The 26104-nt window shown below is 42.7% G+C and overlaps 1 long non-coding RNA gene across 3 annotated transcripts; it reads left to right on the plus strand.

Moving 5' to 3' along the window:
• Positions 1 to 4169: 4169 nt before the first annotated feature.
• Positions 4170 to 25757, plus strand: LOC133130990 (uncharacterized). Of its 3 annotated transcripts, none has more exons than XR_009708980.1 (3): positions 4170 to 4209; positions 8205 to 8490; positions 9582 to 11365. It is a non-coding gene; the product is annotated as an uncharacterized LOC133130990 (long non-coding RNA). The 3 variants fall into 3 exon arrangements; XR_009708981.1 differs by lacking the exon at positions 4170 to 4209 and adding an exon at positions 25411 to 25757 and having other exon boundaries at positions 8092 to 8490; positions 9582 to 9726; XR_009708979.1 differs by lacking the exon at positions 4170 to 4209 and having other exon boundaries at positions 8072 to 8490.
• Positions 25758 to 26104: the final 347 nt, after the last annotated feature.

Here is a 26104-nt window from a genome sequence, read left to right on the forward strand (position 1 = left end):
TACATTCCTGGAAGGCTGTAGTTTCATTTGATTTTAGTGTGTGTTTGATAATGTTCACCGTTTGAATTATTTTTTAATTCTCATTCATTGGTTTGCTTATTTATTTAGAACTTGTGTTTTTACCATTTTATTTATTGTTACATTTTTCAACAAATTGAAAAAGGTCATAGAAAACTATTTACCTGCAACATTTACCATTTTATCAAAAAACATTTACCACTACTTACAAACTATATTCCCCCAACAAGGCAGAACCATTTTTGCCCCAGCTGTCTCATATGGAGTGTCCCAGGCCTTTGAAAAATAGAAAAAAAGGTAGCATTAGTAATACAAAATCAAACCGTGAGTACTACTAGGATAACATTTCGAATGACTGTAGTAGGATTTAAAGCCACAATGAAATAATTTCTAGAACTAACAAGATGTAGCCACTCGATGTAAGGGAGCGGGGTCAGAGGACCAAATGTGATCGAGTCGAGTTCTAAAAGTTTCCCACAAGACGTCACACAATCACTGAGATTTTCTGGGGGCGTCCCTTGAGACAAGGGATATGCCCCAGAGGAGTAAGAGGGAAAACAAGAAAGGGAATAAATAACTCTCCAGCTATTAGCCAACCAATAAAACAACCAGATTAACAAATTTAACCTGAGTCGAGTGAGCACACAGATGGCAGGGAAACTCAACTTCACATCCTACAGATTACAGTGGTAGTAAGACGAGGCGAGTAGAATAAACATTACATGACATTACATTACTGGCATTTGGCAGACGCTCTTATCCAGAGCGACATACAGTTGATTAGACTAAGCAGGTGACAATCCTCCCCTGGAGCAGTGCAGGGTTAAGGGCCTTGCTCAAGGGCCCAACGGCTGTGTGGATCTTATTGTGGCTACATTGGGATTAGAACCACCGACCTTGTGTGTCCCAGTCATTTACCTTAACCACTACGCTACAGGCCCCAGCATAGGTACACCTATAGCACAAGGGAGACCTAGGCTGTGTTATAGCTGACCTAGGACCTGGATGGCAAAGTGATAACGAGAGACACATAAAACATCACGTCTCTGATTCCACTGCAGGAATACTGGCCATAACACTAGAATACAGAAGAAAACATTCACCATCTCATTCACACCGCCCTCCGCCGAGAGGGGCGTCAACTCCACCACACGTGTAGTTAACCTTAATGTAATACATAAAACAGACCTGCACTAAGAAGGAAAGTATAAGCCCCTCGGATATGAGGCTCATGCGGACGTAACCTAACTACGCAATCTGCCACGAGCAGGTCGTATGTCTCCCTGATGAAGGTTCCTGGCCTGAGTCCATTGTTCTTTTTAAGAATCCACTCTTTCACTTTTCCAAACTACTTCTTCACTTTGCTCTGGTTTTATTGGGGCCAGGTGTCTTTCCCTCTGTCTCTGTGGCATAAATTACATGATATTACACTACATTACACTACACTACACTACATTACATTACACTACATTACACTACATGACATTACACTACACTGCCTCTCCCCCTCTCCCTGCTGGGTCAGGCCTCTCCCCCTCTCCTCCACTCCCTGCTGGGTCAGGCCTCTCCCCCTCTCCCTGCTGGGCGAGCCCTCTCCCCTCTCCCTGCTGGGTCAGGCCTCTCCCCCTCTCCCCCACTCCCTGCTGGGTCAGGCCTCTCCCCCTCTCCCTGCTGGGCGAGCCCTCTCCCCTCTCCCAGCTGGGTCAGGCCTCTCCCCCTCTCCCCCTCTCCCTGCTGGGTCAGGCCTCTCCCCCTCTCCCTGCTGGGTCAGGCCTCTCCCCCTCTCCCTGCTGGGTCAGGCCTCTCCCCCACTCCCTGCTGGGTCAGGCCTCTCCCCCACTCCCTGCTGGGTCAGGCCTCTCCCCCTCTCCCCCACTCCCTGCTGGGTCAGGCCTCTCCCCCTCTCCCTGCTGGGTCAGGCCTCTCCCCCTCTCCCTGCTGGGTCAGGCCTCTCCCCCACTCCCTGCTGGGTCAGGCCTCTCCCCCTCTCCCCCACTCCCTGCTGGGTCAGGCCTCTCCCCCTCTCCCTGCTGGGTCAGGCCTCTCCCCCTCTCCCTGCTGGGTCAGGCCTCTCCCCCACTCCCTACTGGGTCAGGCCTCTCCCCCTCTCCCCCTCTCCCTGCTGGGTCAGGCCTCTCCCCCTCTCCCCCTCTCCCTGCTGGGCGAGCCCTCTCCCCCTCTCCCTGCTGGGTCAGGCCTCTCCCCCTCTCCCCCACTCCCTGCTGGGTCAGGCCTCTCCCCCTCTCCCTGCTGGGTCAGGCCTCTCCCCCACTCCCTACTGGGTCAGGCCTCTCCCCCTCTCCCCCTCTCCCTGCTGGGTCAGGCCTCTCCCCCTCTCCCCCACTCCCTGCTGGGTCAGGCCTCTCCCCCTCTCCCTGCTGGGTCAGGCCTCTCCCCCTCTCCCTGCTGGGTCAGGCCTCTCCCCCACTCCCTACTGGGTCAGGCCTCTCCCCCTCTCCCCCACTCCCTGCTGGGTCAGGCCTCTCCCCCTCTCCCCCACTCCCTGCTGGGTCAGGCCTCTCCCCCTCTCCCTGCTGGGTCAGGCCTCTCCCCCTCTCCCTGCTGGGTCAGGCCTCTCCCCCACTCCCTACTGGGTCAGGCCTCTCCCCCTCTCCCCCACTCCCTGCTGGGTCAGGCCTCTCCCCCTCTCCCTGCTGGGTCAGGCCTCTCCCCCTCTCCCTGCTGGGTCAGGCCTCTCCCCCACTCCCTACTGGGTCAGGCCTCTCCCCCTCTCCCCCTCTCCCTGCTGGGTCAGGCCTCTCCCCCTCTCCCCCACTCCCTGCTGGGTCAGGCCTCTCCCCCTCTCCCCCACTCCCTGCTGGGTCAGGCCTCTCCCCCACTCCCTGCTGGGTCAGGCCTCTCCCCCTCTCCCTGCTGGGTCAGGCCTCTCCCCCACTCCCTACTGGGTCAGGCCTCTCCCCCTCTCCCCCACTCCCTGCTGGGTCAGGCCTCTCCCCCTCTCCCTGCTGGGTCAGGCCTCTCCCCCTCTCCCTGCTGGGTCAGGCCTCTCCCCCACTCCCTACTGGGTCACGCCTCTCCCCCTCTCCCCCTCTCCCTGCTGGGTCAGGCCTCTCCCCCTCTCCCCCTCTCCCTGCTGGGCGAGCCCTCTCCCCCTCTCCCTGCTGGGTCAGGCCTCTCCCCCTCTCCCCCACTCCCTGCTGGGTCAGGCCTCTCCCCCTCTCCCCCACTCCCTGCTGGGTCAGGCCTCTCCCCCTCTCCCTGCTGGGTCAGGCCTCTCCCCCTCTCCCTGCTGGGTCAGGCCTCTCCCCCACTCCCTACTGGGTCAGGCCTCTTCCCCTCTCCCCCTCTCCCTGCTGGGTCAGGCCTCTCCCCCTCTCCCCCACTCCCTGCTGGGTCAGGCCTCTCCCCCTCTCCCCCACTCCCTGCTGGGTCAGGCCTCTCCCCCTCTCCCCCACTCCCTGCTGGGTCAGGCCTCTTCCCCTCTCCCTGCTGGGTCAGGCCTCTCCCCCTCTCCCTGCTGGGTCAGGCCTCTCCCCCACTCCCTGCTGGGTCAGGCCTCTCCCCCTCTCCCTGCTGGGCGAGCCCTCTCCCCCTCTCCCTGCTGGGTCAGGCCTCTCCCCCTCTCCCTGCTGGGCGAGCCCTCTCCCCCTCTCCCTGCTGGGTCAGGCCTCTCCTGTTCCTGCTCTTGCGGCTGCTGTGGCGGGGCACGGGCAGGAAGTGTGCGCTGCTTGATAAAGGCCTGCAGCCGGCCCGAGCGACGGACTGTTAGACAACACGGGGCGACCTGCACCACATCAATGCCATGTGGTCAGTCTCATGTCTCAGGCTGCTGAGGCAACGTGTGCGTGTGAGCGAGTGTGTGTACGTGTGTGTACGTGTGTGTGCTCGCATGCGCACATGTGTGTGTGTGTGTGTGTGTGCGTGCGTGCGTGCGTGTGACTTGTGCATTTCAGTATGGATTCAAATAACTGTTTGCTTATGCTTTTACAACATGCAGAAGCACACTTGATATGACAAATGTTGAACTGTTTGTTATTACATCCATCTCCAATTTATTACTAGCTATTCTCGGGTAGCACCGCAATCCTGTAGTAGTTTTCAGTTCTTTAAAATGAGAAGACAGGAAATGTTAGTCAATCCTAAAACTGATACTGTTGCACGAATTATGGAGTTTTCATCATTCGCTAAATGTATCTTTCAGTTTACAATAATTTGGGAGCACACGCCAAGGTATGTAGCAATTCTAGATCTAAAATTATATATAGGCCTATAGGTAACTGGACATCCAGCTAATGTGGGTTCCCCTGCATGTCAGCTGCCAACTGGCAAAAAAAGTAAATTAAGTAAACTGGACAATTTGCAGAATTTAGTTTATTGGACAGGAAAATAGTATGATGCTGTTCTATGTGTGATTATCCCATAGAGATATCATCAAGGTGAGTGGTTTGGGGATAGATTCTCTCCATGTACATTCAGGGACAGATTTAAACATAGTAATAAAATGTATTCATTTTTATTGTATGCAAAGCATTCACCAATATGGTTTAAAAATTATTCTTGAAAATGTTTTTTTCATTTGAATTGAACCAAACATTGCGGTCAGATACAACTGAATAATTCACTGATGATAATGGATAATATTTCAATGGTATGCAAATGATAAGCAATTATACAGTCAGTGGCCTCTTTATTAAGTAGACCTGCACAATGGCTCGTTAATGCAAATATGTAATCAGCCAATCATGTGGCAGCAACTAAATGCATAAAAGCATGCAGACCAAGAAGTCAAGAGGTTCAGCTGTTTTTCAGACACAATTGTCAGAATAGGGAAGAAATGATCTAAGTGACTTTGACCAGTGAATGATTGTTGGTGCCAGACAGGGTGGTTTGAGTATCTCTGTAACTGCTGATCTCCTGGGATTGTGACAGGCAACAGTCTCTAGAGTGTGCAGAGAATGGTGCTAAAAAGAAAAAGCCTCCAGTGGGCAGCAGTTCTGTGGGCATAAATGCATTGTTAATGAAAGAGGTCAGAGGAGAAGGGCGAGACTGGTGACAGGAAGGTATCAGTGACCTAAGAGAACAGCAGAAGAGCATCTGTGAACACACAACACATCAAACCTCTCAGTGGATAGGTTACAGCAGCAGGAGACCTAATACGTCTAAAATAAAGTCAAATAACTACCAAATAAAGTATATCTTATATACCATATTATGAAAACAACTTCCATTTGACAGGTCACACAAAAGCGGGAATAAGCATTGTAAAGCAGCGTAAATGTGCGCTGATAAATAACATCCTCAGAATACGCATGAGTAGGTGGACTCCTGTTTTCGCTCTGTACTGTACGAGATGAGTGCAGAGCAGACGCACAAATGGAGAAAAGAATGGGCCAGTCTGAATCACAGGGCCATTTCATCAACACCTGTCTGACAAGTGCAGTTCTTTACCTGGATATGGTCTTCAATGGTCCGTGGGATGTTTCAGAGCTCACGCCCAAATGCATGTTGAATAGGACAAAATGAGGAATCGGGAATAAGAAGTGAGAAGTTTGCATCCCCAGAAGTTTTTTCAGACGCCTATCTGTGTCATTGTGAAAGAGGCAGATTGCCACAGAAACCTACTGTGAGCCGATATGCAGGAAACAAGAGTGTTCTCTGTGGGTGTAAGCCTTTGTTTCAAACCCATGATATTCCAGACAGACTTGGGATTTGAGAGTTCTGGTGATCTAATTATATATCTGACAAGACATCAACATTTCCCGTCTTTACAGTAATCATAGGTGCATACATGTGTTTATAAAACGGGCAGGACTAATCTCACAATCTGATTGGTTAATCGCTGTGATAAAATAACTATATATCGCTGCTATGAATTCTAATGCTTGTTTACAGTTTTGAATTATCACTCCACGGCGAAGCAGTAATTCAAGTCAGAATGAAAAAGTGTCACATGCTAGCCAATGCACATCAATCATCTTGCATAGTGTTGCCCAGGATGTGTAAGCCAGCAGGGAGAAACTATCCAATGCGAGTCTAGATCTGCAGGAGATTTTTGTGTCCATAAGTGGGCTGAAGTTCTGTCAGGCGAAGGAAACAGGAGAAATCACAGCAGCACCCGCCATGCAGAGCCTTCTCCAAGTAATATAATGATTAGGCCTACGCAACGCGCCCCAACTGATGCTGGACAGTTTCCCAGTGTTTGCACAATGGGAGCATATATATAAACATCAATAAGGCATAAACTCTGGTTTCCTCTCTCATGGTAGCTTGCAGGCTAACTAGCTAGCGAGTTTGGCAGACCAACGTTAGAGTTCACTAACATTGCATAGCAACCGCCCAGCAACTATGTGGGGCAACAGGAACTATTTTCTTAAATTATTCTTGTAATGACACTGTTAATTAAAAAAGTGATTTTAATTGGATTGTGTCTATAATATCTGTATCTTCATATTTGGTAACAGTTTTATGAAAGCAATAACTCACACCAGGACGTAGTATATTGTAATTTTATCACAGCTATAAACAATGCCCCTTCACTGTGATAAAATGACAATATGCCACTGCCTGAGTTATTGCTTAAGTAGAAATTGGACATGCACATGTACAGAAGAGTGTACACAACATGCTTTGGTATTAAAATTACAAATGTCCATCAACAAATATGTTTGTTTGAATGCGACAAACTGCATACCTTGAAGTTGTGTGTTGCATGAAGTTGAATTAATTTTTCTATTAGTCACAACTAATTTATTTACATTTGTTTTCATGTATTAAGGTTCCACTTATGTCCTGAATTAATGGATGTGCTAATGTGAATCTAATATCAATAATGTTAATGCATATAAAATATAATAATGTAAATGGTGACCTGCTACTGAGGAATTGCCTACTTGGTGTCAAATCCTTAATATTCCACTACAGTTTCGAAATATTTATTATGAGATCTATGAGCCAGTGTGGCTATGAAATGAGTTATACAATCACTAAAATATGGAAGTCAGCCTACGTTCTTCCCCTAATAGGGAGAACCCTGCATGTTAAAATAACTTTGTGCTAATTTGCCCACACTTGCTTAAGTTTTTGAGTACCTGATGAATCCTCAGTTAAATGTTTAAATATTATCTTCTTCTGTTTTTGTGATTCAGAGCTGAACATGTGTTCCTTCAGGTCATGAATTTCATTGAACATGCATTAAGCGAGACATAGCATTGTCTCCCCGTTAATCGACTTTAATACAATAGCGCCTTGATAATCATGCAAAAAATGTCAATTACAGTTATCTTCCTTTACTTCAAAATAAGCATAAATAATGTTTTTCATTTGAGTCAAGCCATAATTGGGCTTTCAGTGTCTTGGCCACAAAACTATAAACTAGATAAACTGATTCCCTTATTGTACTGTAATCAAAAACCAGCTCAATGGTAATTTTGTTGAAGAATGCAAGTGCTTCTCAGATTTGTCCCCCTTTGAATATCATATTTTATATTGCCTTTATTGTATGTATTGTATTGTTTTGTTGTGTATAGTGTTATTTGCTGTGAAAACTATTACTCTGTTTTTCCAGGTCTCCCTTAAAATTTAAAATACATTCAAATAGAAAACACCCACAATAACAATAAATCACATTCATGGAAACCAAATCTCAGAAAACCAGGGAATGGGGCTGGCCACATTTTCAAGGCATAAGAGGTTTAAACTGAACCTTTTTATCGAGGTCTTGGCCTAGTTTTCTATTCTGTGTCACCTTGTATAGTCCTTACCAAAAAGAGTATTTCTTGCATGAATTTCAATGTACCTTCATTTTGTGCAATCTGTCACCCCAATAAATTATCCTTGCTGACACAGAACAGGTAATGTTTGACCTCAGCCAATCACAGCAATCTTATGATCTTATGATCCCTTATGATAATTTATTAAATATGGATTAATTATATTGTTTGGTTCTATAGTATATTTGGTTCTAGCAAAATGGTGGCAAAAGTGGGCAAAAACGACAGGACCTAAGTGACTCTAAACCCCTCTGACTCAGTTCAGACACCGTGATTCCTTCCTTTCCGTCTGCCGTAAATCAATGTGTACTTTTGGGGAAGTCTGTGAGTTATGGTCTGGTTCCTATCAAAGAAGAAGAAAACCGTCTAATACCAAGCAGAAAGTGTAAATAAAGGAAGTTTTAGGTTGATTTACGACGGCCCTGATTTGCTTCTCTGTTGCAACTTGGTTTAAAGAGGTTGTCACAGCCCGGCACAGAGGATGTTGAGCCTGTCTCCAGCCTGCCGCGTGTGCGGTACCTCACCTCTGGGCTGAACGGTGCGCTGCGGGTCCCTGTGTGTGGGTACGCCCGAATCTGGAGCCAGGTCCAGCCTCTTTTATGGCAGCATGTCACGGAGATCATGGACCTACGGCAACCTGAAGACGAGAGAGCCGTATCGAAATGCACCGCCAAATCAGGAAGTGTTGAGCGAGGATTGGAATGCCATGACATCACTGGGGTATCCCACTCACATTTGGAAGGTAAGGACACAAAGAAAAGCAAATAATAAACAAAAAGATATTTGGCGAGCATCTGCAAAACATGAATCTTATACGTAAAAAAAAATTAAGCAGTCAGGGAATTTTACTGAAATGATGTTATGTTATTCAGGTAATGCTCTGTGGGACCCATAAATTAATGTCCTCTGGTCATTTTGATTTGAGACTTTTGAGATGGCAGGAGACATCAGTTTGACATCAATCTGCAAAAGCTTTGGTAAAAAAAAAAAGAAATAGGCAAAAATGTGCAAGCTTTCCTGTTGAGGTTCTTTCTGTTTCCTGTTTTGTCCTGTGGGTGGGCACACTAGCCGATGCTTGCAACTGTTCTTTAGAGGTGAATGTCATCTCAGCGTGACACAGCGAGAGGGCCAGCCTCCTGGCCTCCTTCTGAAGGGCGTTAGAGATATCCGCCATTTTTATGTGAATTATGAACTCAGGCGTGGAGTACAAATGACCAATGATGGTTTCTGAGCTCAAAATTGATTAGCCAAAAAACATACCCTTAAGCTGAATATTGGTTCTGGCCTTTTTTTCCCCCATGATTAACAAGTTTGACAATCTGATTCTGAAGAATCCATTGAAGAATCTGTGATATCTGCATGCTAACATTACCGTATTTTCGTTGAAGAGTCATGTGATTGCCTGGATGGGTGGCCGTCCATAAACCATTCTCTGCGTTCAAGGGTGGAGTTTGAGCGCCCGTTACCTTCTGGGTAACACAGTGATGTCACTGGATGTGTTTGTTTTGAGAAGTTTTGCCTCCTATTTAGGGCTACAATGACAGTGCTCCTTTAATGATTAACCACAGAAATGTAAATAGACATGTTTGTGTTGTGCATAATGCCTTGCTATTAGCTTCAGTTAGTCATTGCCTTAAAAGATTTTGTGCAGGTTAATCGTGAGAAATGAATGGGGCCACACTGTGTTGGGTGTTTTAATAAAGGGATACTGAGGCAGTGTCTGGGTTGATGTTCACACCAATGATTAATGTGTGCTAATAAGGGCTGTTTCATGGCCTGTGATACAGTCCAGGTCTGCCTGTGTTAGTTTGTGTTTTATCTTCGTTCACACAGACGTCTTCTTGAGCCTCAGGACCCCGTACGGATGGGAGGTCGACTCTGAGGCACTTCCTGTCGATGGGTGAGGTGGCTGTCGGGGGAGTAGAAGCGCTTCCTGTGCATGCATGAAGGCCTCTGTCCAAGACCGAAAGAGAAACAGGTGCATTTTGGGTTCAGAATAATCATTTATTAAAAAAAGAAATGCATATAAGCATCAGCTCTTGAAATTGTCCTTCAGCACTATTTTCTATGTAATGCTCAATAAATATGATCAACATACCCATTCTGTTGATGTGGAGCAGAATGCATGTTTAAAGATATTTGCTTCGTTATTTAACGCCCTTAGAAGTAATTTGTGTAAGATACTGTAGAGGTCATATCTGTAGTAGCTTTAAGTTAATGGCTTGCCCAAGACACTGGAAATGCCAATTGTGTGTCTAATGCAGATTATACACAAGTACATGTGGATAATATGATACCTTTAAAAAAATAAATGGATTAATACAATCCTGTTAATGCCACTTCAGTGTATGTTTATTTGCCTGTACTTTGTTATAGTAGTTAATTTTAAGATTAGAGAGGAAAATTAATAGAATCAGTAAACTGTACTCTATTGGTAGTACTTGCTCACAAACAACATGTTCCCAACATTTGACATTTTTGTTGGGTATATTCTAAACTACATTTCATGTTTATATGAAACAATTGTTACTTTGACACAATTTAGAGCGCACGTACACATTCACACAAACACACACACACACACACTCACACACACACACAAACCCTGCACTAGCATACACAATGCAACAGAGTGGCACACAAAAAAATGGGGAACTAGGAAACTCTCTTTCAGATTCAGTTCCCCATCGGGTGCCTGTGAATGACTCTTGCTGGTCTGCGCATTTGACACGAAATATTGGGCCCGGCCAAGCTCAGAGACACCATGGGGAGGGAGCAGGGGAGAAAGATCAGCTTGCTTCCCAGACGAAAGCACAGGGCTTCTTCTGAGAACAGGCAGGAAAATACATCGGTCAGCAGCACACAGGAGAGTTAAACACTGCTATAGCTATTGGGGCCTAGGGGACTGAGAAATGCATGTGTGCGGTACAATAGAAAGCAATCATAGGTGCTAAATAGGAGGAGAAAGTAGTTTTAAAAAATATCTTGAAACCTGAAACTGGATGCTGATTCTTTTTTTTTTTTCTTTACCAATATTTACCAATATAGGTAAACAAGGACAGAATCTACAATGCTTGGGCACTTTTGATATGTTACTCTATAATATTGAAAAAATTACTTTAGAATTAAAAATGATTTCTCTTCAGCATTGTTTGTACAGGACACTCCTTGGACAGTGTCTGCTGAATGCCTGTAATGTGAAATGAAAAGGGCGAATCACCTTGGATTGAGCATACTGTTGTGCTGCAGTCCGTAGTATTACACCCATGAATGAGCCATCCTCTCCTGCAAATTGGATGACATCTCTTCCATTTACTGATTAGTCCCGTCCAAAAGTAGCGGAACAGCAAGGTCCATTTTTTTGGTTTCACTATGCACTGATGTGTATAATTGAGTTTAAGGTTTTCTGCTTTTATTTCCTGGTATTTTCTATCTAGATTTGTTAAACAACTTAGAACATATCACCATTTGTATCAGACCACCCAATTCTTAGGTGAGCAAAAGTATTGCAAGTAAAAATGTAATGTATTGGAACATGTGACTGACAGGTGTTTCTTGTTGCCCAGATGTGTCCTGTTAGATTGAGTGGTTAAACAATAAATAGTTCTGAATGTCTACTTTTGGTATTAGCCTTGGGTTGTTCCTGTGAAGACTGCGTTTGTGTGAGAAAAGATAAACCAACATGAAGACCAGAGAGCTGTCTTTGAGAGAAAAGCAAGCTGTTATGGCAAAGGGCAAATCAGTCAGAGCCACTGCACAAGCATTGGGGTTAGAAACAACTTGGAAATGTCCTGAGCAAGTGAAACCGCCACCAAACAGGTCGACCAAAGAGAACAACAGCAGTTGATGACAGAAACATTGTGAGAGCTGTGAAGAAAAACCCCAAAACATCAGTCAGTGACATCACAAACAATATCCACAGGGCAGGGGTCAAGGTATCTCAATCAACCATTCGAAGAAGACTTAGAGATCCTCTACAACATGATGCAAACCACTCATCAGTAGTAAGAATGGCAAGGCGAGATTACAATTGGCAAAGAAGTACGAGATGAGCCACAAAAGTTCTGGAACTGGATTGTAATGGATGGAGTGATGGAAAGGCCAAAGTGTGGAGAAAGAAGGGATCTGCTCATGATCCAAAACATACAAGCTCATCTATGAAGCATGGTGGAGGAAGTGTCATGGTTTGGGCTTGCATGGCTGCTTCTGGAGTGGGCTCTCTAATCTTTATTGATGATGTAACTCATGATGGTAGCAGTAGGATGAATTCAGAAGTCTACAAAAATATTTTGTCTGCCAACTTACAGAGAAATGCGTCCAAACTAATTGGGAGGAACTTCATCAAGACAATGACCCAAAACACACTGCCAGCACAACAAAGGACTTCATCAGGGAGAAAAAGTGGAAGGTTTTAGACCGGTCAATCACCAGACCTTAACCAAATTGAGCATGCATTTCACCTCCTGAAGAGGAGATTGAAGGATCAAGGGCGGCCTGTGGTGGCGTAGTGGTTAAAGTAAATGACTGGCACACGCAAGGTCGGTGGTTCTAATCCACAATAAGATCCACACAGCTGTTGGGCCCTTGAGCAAGGCCCTTAACCCTGCATTGCTCCAGGGGAGGATTGTCTCCTGCTTAGTCTAAATCAACTGTTCGTCGCTCTGGATAAGAGCGTCTGCCAAATGCCATTAATGTATGTAATGTAATGGATCACAAAAGAAGAATGCAACAGTTTGGTGATGTCAATGGGTCGCAGGCTTGATGCAGTTGCTATAGTGTGACATAATGCTCTAATGTCGTCATTTCACTCTATGGGATTTGGGCTGGCCATCATGGGATCATGGGATCATGTTGTTTTGACAGAACATCTCAGTTTGCTCTGGGATTATGCAAGGTTGTTATTGGCCATGCCTAAACTCATTAAACTCATTCAGTCAAAACTTAGAAATAGAATTAGAATTAGAATTAGAAATTCTGTGTCACTTTTCTTACCAATAGTGTCTCCTCCATGAACATTCCATAGAATCCAGGACAATTATTTAAAGTACAGACACATTATATTTTAGGATTTAGCTTAGGATTTATTGAAGTAATGGTTTAACTGGCCGCAGGTTTTATATGGAAGAGGTAGCCATACATTCAGAAATGCAGACGTTGTTGTTATTTCAAACTTAACGCTGCATGTAATGCGTGCCTACGCTCTTATTTTCCCAACAGTGTGTTGCAGTCTTTCCTGTCAGCTCAGGAAGTCCGTTACATCTGCAGATGCGCTGTATCTTACACAACTGCTCAAAGGGCCTTTTCCACTTCAACTGCCTCAGCTAAATCCATTCTATCAGTATTGCATGGTACACAAATTAAATGTGATTCTCATATTTATTTATGAAAATGCAACTCAGTTGTTATTTTTCTATGTCGGCTTTCCAAAAGACACAGCACAATAGTATTTGACTTTAGTCTTTAGCTGACTGCTGCTAGCAAAAAAAACTGCTAGCATTCTCAAAAATGAAAGCATTGTAACCTGTAAGTTAAGAATCGTCATAGAGTCATGGAAACTGAAATGTGTTCACCAAAAGCAGACACCTAACCCACTTTTAGCACGTTAATGCCTAGTTACCTTGAAACGAATTACTCCCTAAAATGTTAGAAAAGTTAGTTTAAAAGTTTTAGTTTAATATTTCTGAATTGCATTTTAACTAACATCAAGTGGACCCTACGGGGCACCCCACTTCTGCCTGCGCAGTCTGGGGCCTCCCCGGGGCCGACCAAGGAAGACGCAGTGTCCGCCGGATTCTCCTGGTGTACAGGACACCTCACTGATCGCCGTCATGGCATCAGTCATGGCATCAGTAGTGTCCTGCGTCTGCCTTTCCACGTCAGGATGCCATGGGTAGGCCCGGGGGCTATCCTGCTCCCACCACTTCTGCATCTGCAGGCACTGGAGTCCATGGTAATGGGGGTGCATGTAGTCTGATTGCCTACTGTTAGCAAAGAAAATACTTTTGGGAGTTACAACTATGGCTATTAATGAAATGTTTGTGACCACTCTGTGGAGAGACTAGATCAGTAATTAAACTAAGTTATGAAGACAGTAGGGGCACTCTGGCTTCCGCTCTACTCTGGTTTGGGCTGATCTAGAATCCCCAAAATAGTGACTGTAAGAGAATTAACCATTTTTAAGATTTACCAATGAAAGTCAAGGAAGCCAGGAACAGGAAAAATGTAAACATAAGCCAAACTTTAGGCTTATCAAACCTTCTCCCCACGTACGGTGAATTCAGGTCATTTGGGACACCTCAGTGCCTGACCTCACTCTACACATTTACAGCAACGCAAATTAATAAGGTCCAAGCCATCTTATTTGCTCCAGTTTCATTCAGCTTTCTGTGTCCCTTTGCCTGGAGAAAACAACCTCTTTTTGTGTAGATCTATTCATTAAAAGGCAGAAGTGAAAGTCCTGGCTTTTTATGGGTGCACACAATGTTGCTTGTTTTTGGGCCCTGACCATTCCACAGCCACAGTGCTCATGTTGGGCTTACTGATTACCCTGGGACGGGGATTTCTTCCATTACCCTCCGGTGATCAGGGAAATAATCCTAATGCAGTTCCTCCCTAAGACAATCTTAGGCAAATATTACCAGGAAATAGTGTAAGGAAGGTTGGAAATCATAAGTCAGAAGTAATCCACCATTAGACACACTGATGACAGCCCTAAATTATTAGGCACAGAAATAACTTTTCCTTAAATTTGTTGTTAAAGCTCATATATACAGATGTAGGTGAGCAAAAGATTTTGAGATGTAAATGTAGATTTACTAAATTACATGGCCATAAGAAAGTTAAACAACTCTCAATATATTTGTGTAGTCTCAAACCCATTTAAACATCACTTCCAAACCCATTTTAAAAAATGTTAACAATTATGTTTGTATGGAGTAGAAAGATCCTGGACTCTCGTGGTGATGATACACAGTGCTTTACAGCACCCTGTGTGCGTTTCCTCCCATTGCCATTCCACCACTCGCCTGCGTGTCGTTCCATAGGAGCAGTATAACACCCAGCATTCTGTGCTGCTCTGGCTGCATTGGGCTGCACTGGGCAGGCAGGCCAGCATTGGGCTACAACACACAGCTGCTTGTTTTTGAAAGTCCTCAATTCATTATTTTAAGGCCTTTTAACTTAAAAAAAATATATATATGTTTTTTGATTCAATTTCTTTTTCATGTATTGGAATCTAGTTTGAACTGGAAATGCGGCTGTTCTCTAATAAACAGCAGATTTCGAGAAGAGTCGGAGAAAAAATGCGCTGCTGTTTTCTGCTACTCTTTAAATAGAAAACTCTGCTGAGGTGGGTAAAACACTGTATGCTGTATAAATACACTCGGAAAACATTAAATGTCATCAGTTTTGGGTGTGCACAGACGGCTGTGATTAACACAGCAGCCACAATGCAGACCATGTGGTTTCATATCAGCACTTGTATTAAAACGGTGTTAAGCTTTCACAGCTCTATTAAAGCTTCAGCTCAAATAAAACCAAAGAAACTGTAGGGTAGCTCGTGACTTTGGGTGACTGTTTACTGCAAAAACACGTCCAAAGGCCATGGAGTCTGAATACACAACGGTTGTTACAGATTACATGTAATGCATGTTCTGTATTCAAAAAAGAAAGTTAAAACTAAGAAAAGTTATTGTGAATTGGATAGATTTTACAGAATGAGCCTCAGTCAATAAAAATGGAAAAAGGTTTGACTGGCTTCCTTCCGTGCAGCATGCAGACCAGGCAGGAGGAATAAGGGAAGAATTAAAGAAAGATGAAGTACGTTTTTCAAGTCATGCATACTTTATCACCATTTATTCATCTTTATTCATACTCACTCAAGTCCATACCTTAAGACCCGAACAGAAACACATTCAAGAACAAGTTAGGACATATAACCAATGGGCCTTCGGTTCCTAAATCTCCCTGTTTGTGTCAATGTTTTTGTTTTTCTTCAGTCTGTGTGTTTCCAGTGTCAGCATAGGGCAGTTATATACATTATTTACCTTTATGTTATCATATACTAACGATCCTTGATACCATTTCTGAACAATTCAAAAGTTGCATGAATAAACTTCTTTTTTCTTTTTTTTTTCTTGGCTCACTTTTATTCCATGTCGGGCTGAAATATTTCTGGAAAAGTTTGTTTTGCAAATGGTTCTAACAAGTTCATTTCGTAATAACATGCGCCGGGTTGTATCTGGCTGTCTTTTCAGTTCCCATTCATATGCGTTGCCAATGGCGATTACCAAAACAAACCTTTAGCCAAAAATGTAGAGAAAGGAAGCGACAGTCCATGATCCAGAGGGCAGCACTGTGAAAGGGTCAGTCCATGATCCAGAGCACTGTGGAAGGGTCAGTCTATGATCCAGAGCACTGTGGAAGGGTCAGTCCATGATCCAGAGCACAGCACTGTGAAAGGGTCAGTCCATGATCCAGAGCACTGTGGAAGGGTCAGTCCATGATCCAGAGGGCAGCACTGTGGAAGGGTCAGTCCATGATCCAGAGCACAGCACTGTGAAAGGGTCAGTCCATGATCCAGAGCACTGTGGAAGGGTCAGTCCATGATCCAGAGGGCAGCACTGTGGAAGGGTCAGTCTATGATCCAGAGAGCAGCACTGTGAAAGGGTCAGTCCATGATCCAGAGCACTGTGGAAGGGTCAGTCCATGATTCAGAGCGCAGCACTGTGAAAGGGTTCGGGTGTAGGGTCATGGTTTGGGCCTTCATGTAACTCTTTGTAGGATTTGTTTGATGTAGCCTACAATTAATTGCATAACGGATTATTGCATAATTTGGTTATTTACGCGGAATTGCCCAATCCCAAACCATTTCCCATGTTCCATTTTAAAGAGATAGCGCCATATTTCGAATACTGACCTGCATTATCTAGCTATAGCAATACGTTTTGGCGGGTTGGGGGTTTAGGCTGAGATCTGAGGTCGGTCATGACAGCACTTGATGACGGGCTGATTGAGCACCTTGTCAAAGCTGTAGCTGTAGTTCTGTAAGTGCCCTCTCTTACTAAAGGGTCCATCAGCTGGAGAATGCTGCCCACAAATCAACATCAACCCGTTTCCCCCATGGACCTCAATGTGGATGTTTCCACAGAAGGGAAAACAATTTTTTTTTTTTGGCATAAACCCGAAAGAGATGGTATTTTTAATAAAATTATTTGTCCCCACAAATGTGTTGATTAACAAATGCAAGCTAGAAAAGTATTTCTCCAGGAGAAATCCTGTTCTCTTATAAATATCTCTAGTCTTTATTTCTGCAGCTGAAGCTGACCCTGTTTTTGTGGCTTGAAACCAGTCTTAATTTAGAGGCTGAGCTCAAACAGCTGGCACTGGCTCTTCTGTGGAAAAAAAGAATATTTAGCTGCAAGCAGCAATTATAGGATTCCAAACACATATTGCAAAAATAGACAGAGAAAATCTTATGGAACTCAAATAAGATAGACACATTGGTAAAGGTTTTGATCGGACAGGCAGTTGGTACAGTATGTTATGGATCATTTTGTGTTGACCTTTTGTCATATTTAGGAATGAAGGACATGCAGTGGGATTGTGATTAATATTTAGTGTGACAATTACTTTTCCATGTATGGGGTCATAAACATCTCTGGAAATGGCATCTTTGGGATTTGAACGGACAACTTTGTGTTTCAACAGCCAGGGACCAGGATTTTTACCCGCAGATCGCAATATCTTCTCAAAACACGTTTCACGAACATTCGTCACTTGCGAATCACAAATAAAACTGCATACCTCTCGCAAAGCCCATTTTCTCCCTCGCAATATGCAATTTCCTCTAATAGTGCAGATAGGCTGCAGAGACAGGTTCCAGAAAGAATACAATTTATTCTAAGATCTGCATCTTAAAGTGGTAGACTTTCATTATTTTTAAACCATTTACTTCTGGAAAGTACAAAGAAAAAACGAATGGAACAATTGATCAATTGATCCCTGAATTACAAAAATGTACCTCCACTGTCTGTTGCTTTATTTTTGAGATTGCATGTGCAAAGTAACGTTTGAGGATTCAAAACATTTTGTTGGTTTTTATCTCTAACCTACAGTTTAACAATCGCAGTGAGTTTTAGCCTTATTGAGAACTCAAAACCTCACTGTATTTTAAGACACTGTCACCGTATTAGACAGTGTCTTCCTCCCTTACAAAAATACATATTGTCAGGGTAGTCTGCACTAATGAATATGTACATATAAGAAGTGAAGTGCAGTTTGTAAAAGCCTCTCTCTGGCTCTCACTAACTTCATGAACAAATTGCACATGTCCATCGCAAATCCCTTTGGTGAAATGAGCCCCTCGATAAAAGATTGGCTCTGAAGGCAAGAACAAATAAAGAACCTGATTTGCACTTGTAAATCCAGGCCATAGTATCATTATTTGAACAAAACCATTTTTTGTAGGCTGGTACTATTAGCTCATACGAGCTATATATTTATTGATCATATACAAGCTTCATAGAACAGAATTTCTTAATTGAACTAGATTTTACAAATCTGCACTCCAGTGGTCCACTAACAGTGGCTCAGAGAAAACATACGCACATCCACAGTCTCAGTCCACGGCCGAAACAGAAAACCGAAAGTTTGGCAATCTGACTGTGATGAACTAGTGAACTGAAAATATGGGATGTTGTTTATCAACACCACAATGTATCATTTTGAGTGCTTCATCAGACTTTGTCAGCCACATTTCTGAAAGCTCGGATAAGGTTGCTACTCTTGTTGACAGGTTTTACAACAAGTTCATTAACTGCAGAAAGTATCTCCAAATTTCATTCTGAGTTCTCGTTCATTTTTAGTATGCATGTCCTACAGCAGCGGCTGCTGCCTCTCTGAACAGCAGGGCTGAGGAGGCCATCTCAAAGACGGGGCTGCTGCCTCTCTGAACAGCAGGGCTGAGGAGGCCATCTCAAAGACGGGGCTGCTGGAACGTTTGGCTCTGCACTAGCCTTATGGAAGGTTCTAGAGATGCCTAAATGTAGGCACTGGCTCCATTTCCATCTTTACCGATACATGCACTCATTACATTGCATTTCGCTCATGATTTTGGTTAAGATGCATATGTAGAATTAAATGCAAAGTAGCAGGAAAGGCTATTGTACGCATGTCTAAGCAACAGTGAAACAGGTCTGTGCCTATTAGACAGAACAATGGTGTGTGTGGTTTATGTGGCTGTTTATATTGTCGCTGAACAGGTGTCCAGTGTTACCATTCCACCGCACCTGTCACCTGCTCCTCTGTCAGGGCCTCCTGCTCTCCTTCCTCCAGAGTTCATGGCTCTTCTTCAGAGAGCTGTTCTTCAGAGGAACCACCACCAGCCGCTCCCACAGAGACTATCTGTGGCAGGCTTGGCCTTCGTCCATCTCCTCATATCATTCGTCCATCTCCTCATATCATTCTTCTTCATTCTTATGGCTCATAATTATATCATACAAAAAAGTGTGACATAATAAAACTGCAAAATGGCCATGCCAGATTATTAAAAAGACTCCACTAGCGAGAACAGCAGTTTAGATGCTCATCAGCCTCTTATTTGTGAAGCAGGGCAATACAACTGCAGCCTCTCCTATGCCATGCTTATGGTGTACAACTCCCACCTCAGACTCAGACAATAAAAGGCATATTCTAGCAATTCTTGATACCATTTCTCTATGTAAAAAAATCATGTTCCAACATGAGAACAAAAATATATAATTAGGAAGTTGCCTGAAAAAACAGCAACTCAATCACAAGCTCACTTTCATTCCAAACATTCTACCAAACATCTTTCCAGTTTGGTAGAAATATACGTTTGTTTTGCAAATTATTCGATACATATTTATGGAACAAAATATCCCACCTGGTTATGAAGCTACAACTGTTTTCTGACTAACGTTGCAGTTTATTCAGTAATCTGCTCAGTCAATTTCGAGAACTATATTTTTGCTTTGACTATACCTAAGCGATTGCTGTGTTGAACTGTCGTTTCAGTTATTGTTGGGTAAATGCATTGCTAGGTCATTTCAATACCAAACTAATGTAAAACATGGTAAGCTTCTTGTACAGGGTTTCCTACCCTTTCCATCAAGGTGTAATGTGTCATATTCAGGTGAGGAATATCACTACATTCACATGTTATGCAGAATGAATATACAGACATGCATAATTACAGGATTTAGACTTGCTGTAGATAAACCTATAACTGTACTGGCAAACGGGGCTCTGGTTAACCTAATTTTAAAATAAAGTTCTATTTTAATTGTGATGGAGTTTGGTTAGGAAGCATTAGGGTTAGTAATCCTTTCTTGAGAGCTTTTTGGACACTTTGGGCATGCTTTATAAAAACATACTCTCTCTCAGATATGTTTACATTTTGTATCATAAAATCTGTTTGAATAGTAAAATAAGCTTTTCTGATCATTCAGGTGCCTGGACAAAAATATATTTTGTATTCAAGAGATTTGAGGACATCTGGGTTCAGTTTAGGGAAAACCCACGTGGAGTTTGAATGCTTGTTGATGTCTTTACCATATTTTGAGCAGAAGGTGACATCAAGAAATATAAAGTATTTCTGGGTTGGTCCTTGACTTAGAAATTGAGATTCAGTGCTAAGCTATGAAAAACATATGGTTTTGTATGTACCTGCTCTGATAATTGCTACTCAGCATTCTCCAATGCTGAGTTTTTCAAACCTCTTCATACAACCCTCTGCAGCAACATGCAGCTTGTTCATTTAGAACGGTTTATTGAGATACCTTCACCCCTGCCCTGTGGAGATTGTTTGTGATGTCACTGACTGATGTTTTGGGGTTTTTCTTCACAGCTCTCACATTGTTTCTGTCATCAACTGCTGTTGTTTTCCTTTTCAACCTGTATGCCAATGGATTCTTTCCTTTTCAGGACATTCCAAGTTGTTGTACAAGCTCTATCCCCAATGCCTGTGCACTGGCTCTGATTTATCAGATTTCCACTCTTTTCTAAGCTTCAAAATGGCTGCTTTTCTCCCAAAGTCAGCTCTTTGGTCTTAATGTTGGTTTATCATTTCTAACACAAATGCAGTTTTCAGAGGCAAAACCAAAGGCTAAAACCTAGACATTCAGAGCTATTTATTGTTTAATCAATCAATCTAACTGCACACATCTGGGCCACAAGAAACACCTGTCAGTCACATGTTCCAATACTTTTGCTCACCTAAAAATAGGGTGGTCTGATACAAAAAGTGATATGTTCTGTTGTTTAACAAATCTACACAATTATATCAAGAAATAAAAGCTGAAATTCGTATCTGTCATCTCTTGTACATCTTTTGACCTCAAACTCAATTCTCTTCAGTGTAGAGCAAAAACAGAGGAATTGACCTTGCTGTTCCTTTTATAAAGTTTTAAATGCATTTCAGCATAGTATTTGTGGGTCAGTGAATTGCAATCCACTCAAATTGTAGCCTATAAATTGAGGTCATCGAAGGCATTTTTTGTCAAAGTAATGACAAAAATATTCACAGTTTGTTGTGCTAACTGCGTGAAGAGTTCCGAACACATAAACTTGGTATGAAAAAATGTTTGTTAGCAATTGTAAAAAAAAACACAAAAAAAACTATTTTAACTTACATGATACAGTGACCCACAATAAAAGAGTGGGTCTCACCACTGAAAGCAGAGCACTATTTTACTGTGTGGGCTTGTGGGTTCATCAACTTTGACACCTGTTCGTGGTCCCTCACTGGTACTGTCACAGGAGACTGAAAGAGCAAAGAACAAGTTAAAAACGGCAACACACGCAGCTCTGGGAATCAGAGCATATCTTTACTTAGATAGGGCGTTGCAAAGAATATATTCATACAAAACTTCAATGATGTATCTATACTACTGTGTGTGTGTGTGTGTGTGTGTGTGTATTTGTGTGTGTATGTGAGTGTGTGTGTATGTGTGTGTGAGTGTGTGTGTGTGTGTGTGTGTGTGTGTGTGTGTGTGAGTGTGTGTGTGTGTGTGTATGTGTGTGTGCGTATTTACATATATATCAGCAGTGAAATAGCGTTGAAATTATATTATGTGTATTATATTAAATAATGTGTATTATAGGGAAAAATCAAGCAAACATCATGTCACTTTCTGGGACAAATGAGTTTGGGGGTTGGGATGCATCCCATAATTTAATATAATACACATAATATAATTTCACAAATAGTTGACAGGAACGTCACATCACCGGTGTGCTTCTGGCAGCCGGATGGTGCCGTCTGCTACTAATGTTTGACAAGATGCACGTGCATCGTCTTTATGTCACGGTTTATTGTGATCATGGACATAGGAAGATGGCGGCATGGGGAACTTGCAGAAGTTTTGTGAACAGAAGAGTTAAGAGGAGGATGTGATTCTCCTGTTCCCAAAACCAGATCAAACAAAGAAAAGTCTGTAGGCTGCAGGCTGTAGTCTGTAGGCTGTAGGCTGTAGGCTGGATAAACAACAAAAACTAAGCCTCATTCGCAAATGAACCCCTCAAAGATAACGGAGCTCCAAGGTTGACAAACTGCAAAAATCTTTCACTTTTTCAGAACTTGTAGGCTTAAAAACTGATTTTAAAAGAAATCAAAAGCATAGCTAAATTACCGTTTGTGGTCCATTTGTAGATGCAAGCTAAAAGCGTTTGTTCGTGTTTTTAAATTGACTGTGCCTCTGTATTGACCGTGGTCCCAAACTCGCTGAGTAATTAGTAAAATGAAAATGGACTGTATTACAACACAGAAAAGTAAGCTAACCCGACTCCATCTAGGCCTTGCCATTTCTTAGCATATTCGAAGCGAGTCTGCGGGTTGCATATATGCTATACCCACGTAACCATGAGATTCGACTATACAACAACCTGCTAGGAACAACGCATTACCAGTGGATATATCAGAGATATTGGTTTTAACGTTAGCTAAAATCTGATCTGTCCTGAATCTGATCAATAACATACTCCAGTGACACCGAAGAAGATATCTAGCACATTTAGCACATCTAGCACATTTAGCACATCTAGCACATCTATGAAGATTCCTATGTCTATAATGTAATTAAAGGAATACACCAAAATTTGGGGAAATATACCTTTTTTTCTGACTTACCCAGACTTAGACCAGATGTTCATTTGTGCATTCACTGGCTTGGTTTCCATGTTAGCTTAACGTGTTAGCTTAGCATAAAGACTTGAAGCCTGTAGGAGTCAGTAGCCAACCTCCTTCAAAGTGAAGAAATACACCTTACAGCAACTCCAAAGCAGGCTTCTATACACAAGCTATCATGTGTATTACGAAAAATGGTAAAAACGAGAGACGTTATTTTCAGAGAAGTTAGACGGTTGGAACTATAAGCCTTGAATGTATCCTTCATGAACACACATGTATCTAGCTCTAGTTGCGCAGATCACTGCGTTAAACCAGCGGAAAACTGAATGATACATGTGTGTTCAGCGGTTATAATTCCATGTTGAACATCAACGATCAAGAAGCATCTCAGAGTTTCCACAAAGAACTGTTACAAAAACGGCAGGCAGCCATGGTTCGGAACTTGTCAAAGGAAGCATTTCACAACGAGTTCTCATTCTGGAGAGTTATCGAGCTGTTTGATCCACATCGCAAAGCGGTTCAAAGATTATGTGAAGATCACGCTTCCATTCATGGCTCAAAATGAAAATGAGGAAAATCTGGAGGAGGAATTCCACGCGTTCCTGGAGAGTACAGCCCCAGATAGCCACGCAGTCACTCCTCTGGAATCCTGAGTGTCCCAGCTGGATCAGCTGATGCAGAATGGACCTTCTCCAAATTTGGCTACATTCAAGACTGCCACAGGATGTCCTTGGGAGCACACACAACCCAGAATCTGGCAGAATCATTAGGAATGTGAGAAGTTAGAAAAAGCTGAAAATCCAGAAAGACTAAAAATGTTCTGTTTGGATGGAGTCAATGTCGCTTTGTTAAAGAGCTTTAAGCTGGATTCCTTACTGTTATAATACTGTTGTATTATATGACATCTAATGACTCACAGCAATAATTTAATATCTATTATTATTAATTTAATTTCATTTAATTTAATATGTCACAGTGCAAACGTTATTAAATGTGCCGTTGCACTAGCAGGCTTAATGTAGATATCTCCTGAAATCAGCACAACTGCACCAATGTCCAATTAACAAAGTCATAAAGGAAAGGCAATGTTTAGAATTAAAATAAATGATTCTTCCTGGAAATTAGCAATTTTCATCTTTGGGTACCCTAGAAGAGCCATAAAATGGCACCTCCATACCAAACAACTCTTTGGAAGGCACAAAAACAGTCCTTACTGAGCACAATACACATTGGAATTGTCACTGGAAGAGAGTGCCTAATCTTTCTTCTCTTTTCAGTAGGCCTATTGTTTGGCCTATCTCTGACTGTTTTTGTCTTATTTCTCTGCCTAATAATGGCTTCCTTGACTTTCATTGGCACAACTCTGGTCCTCCTGTTGACAAATGCCAGACTCCAAAGGCAATCAGAAGCCAATAATCAAGATAGATACTGAAAGTATTACTGAAGCCAAGTATTATCTACTTTTCCAGTGTTATACATTATCTATTGTAATAGTATCTATTGTTTGTCGTGTGCAGATGTAATGATGAGTGCAGAGGAGCCCTGGCTACAAAGAGGCTGTATTTATACTACTGTCAAAACAGTCGATTTTCATCTCATCTGGTCTAATTTGGTCATTTAATTTATGATTGACCCAAGGTGCTGTGGTCAGATAAGACGAAATTGAACATTTTGTTCAGATACAGCATCGGCATGTTTGACGTTGAAGCAGAGATGCATAAAAGGAGAGGCACCTCATACCCCACGCTGAAATATTACAGGGGGTCAGTAATGTTTTGGGGCTGCTTTAACTCCAGAGGTCCAGGGGCACAGATTAAGCCCAGGGGTATAATGGATTCCGCTGTTGATGAATGCAAACCTGCAAGGATCTGCATGGAGGAATGATCCAATATCCCTCCAAATGTGCTCCTTTACCTCCTTTACCTTTACCATTACAGGAAAATACACCAAGTAATAAACCAGGGGTGCCAGTAATTATGAAATTGTTCTTTGGTTGGAATCAATTTCTTATTCAATGAATGTTTGAATTTGGTTGGTTCCATTGGGAAAATAAAAATAATTACAGTATTTTTCACATGCTGGCTTTTTGAACTTATCTCAATAAGTATGTTTTGTTATTTTATTTTGTTGTGCATTGACAGTCAGGGCTGCCAACATTTCTGCAGCCCACTGTATATGTTAATCATGCCGAACCATGCCACTTTTCTGGGAGTATATTAGGAGGTAGGATTACTGAGTTAGCTGGATAAGAGTGCCTGCTATGTTATTGTAATGTAACATCACATTTGGCCTGTTGATTTCACCTGTTTGTCACCAGGTCAGGTAGTATATAGGGAGTCCCTTCCTATATATCATTTAAATTGACATGCACTTGCTTGGGGCTTGGGATTGGTCACATGGATCAACCCTATGCATACCTGGGAAGTATATTCTCTAAAACACTTCAATGCATTTGAATAAAATATACTCTGAGCTTGACTGAACAAGTTACGACTTGTTATTTTTTCTTCCCAGATTGGATTTCCCATTGAGAAGAACCACAGAGCTGTGGGACTGCATGGACTCATACCAGAGATGTACTCCACGGTCCATACGTACTGCAGCAGGGAGCCATCGCTCATACTGGGATAAAATGTGTCATATAGGCACCTGACACATCTTTATGAACGTACACAAACATTGGGGAGCATTGTGAACGGATTACTGTGCTTCTAACACATGAGACAAATAGAAAGTGACTTTTCAATTCAGCGGAAAACCCATCAACCCTTCTTTATCAGCAGCTCCACATTTAGAACTTTGTTTTCCTTCAAGTGGTAACATTTTAAACATGTTGATGAAGAATAAAACATTTTCCGTGATATTGTTTTCTTGTGTTAAATTCATTGTGGTCTGTTTACTGGAACCCTTCTAATGTAGGTTTCTTTTGAAGTATTTTAAACATCATTGGCCTCCGATTTCAGTGTGTACTCTCTGCAGGCCAGCTGAGTGATTGCTCAAAGGAAGTACTGCAATCTTGCTAACCATCTTATCTACGAGACCTTCTGTCAACAGACTACCAGAAAAGGAGTCCAGTTGAATACCTTGCCATGAATTTAAAAAAATGTCTATCTTCATATACATTCGTGTGCCAAATCCAAAGGACTCAAATATCTTTCTTGTACAGTAGATATCTTAGCATCTTCATAACAATAATGAACATCTTCAG

Source organism: Conger conger, chromosome 6 (genome assembly GCF_963514075.1).
Source record: "Conger conger chromosome 6, fConCon1.1, whole genome shotgun sequence".
Taxonomy (NCBI): Eukaryota; Metazoa; Chordata; class Actinopteri; order Anguilliformes; family Congridae; genus Conger; species Conger conger.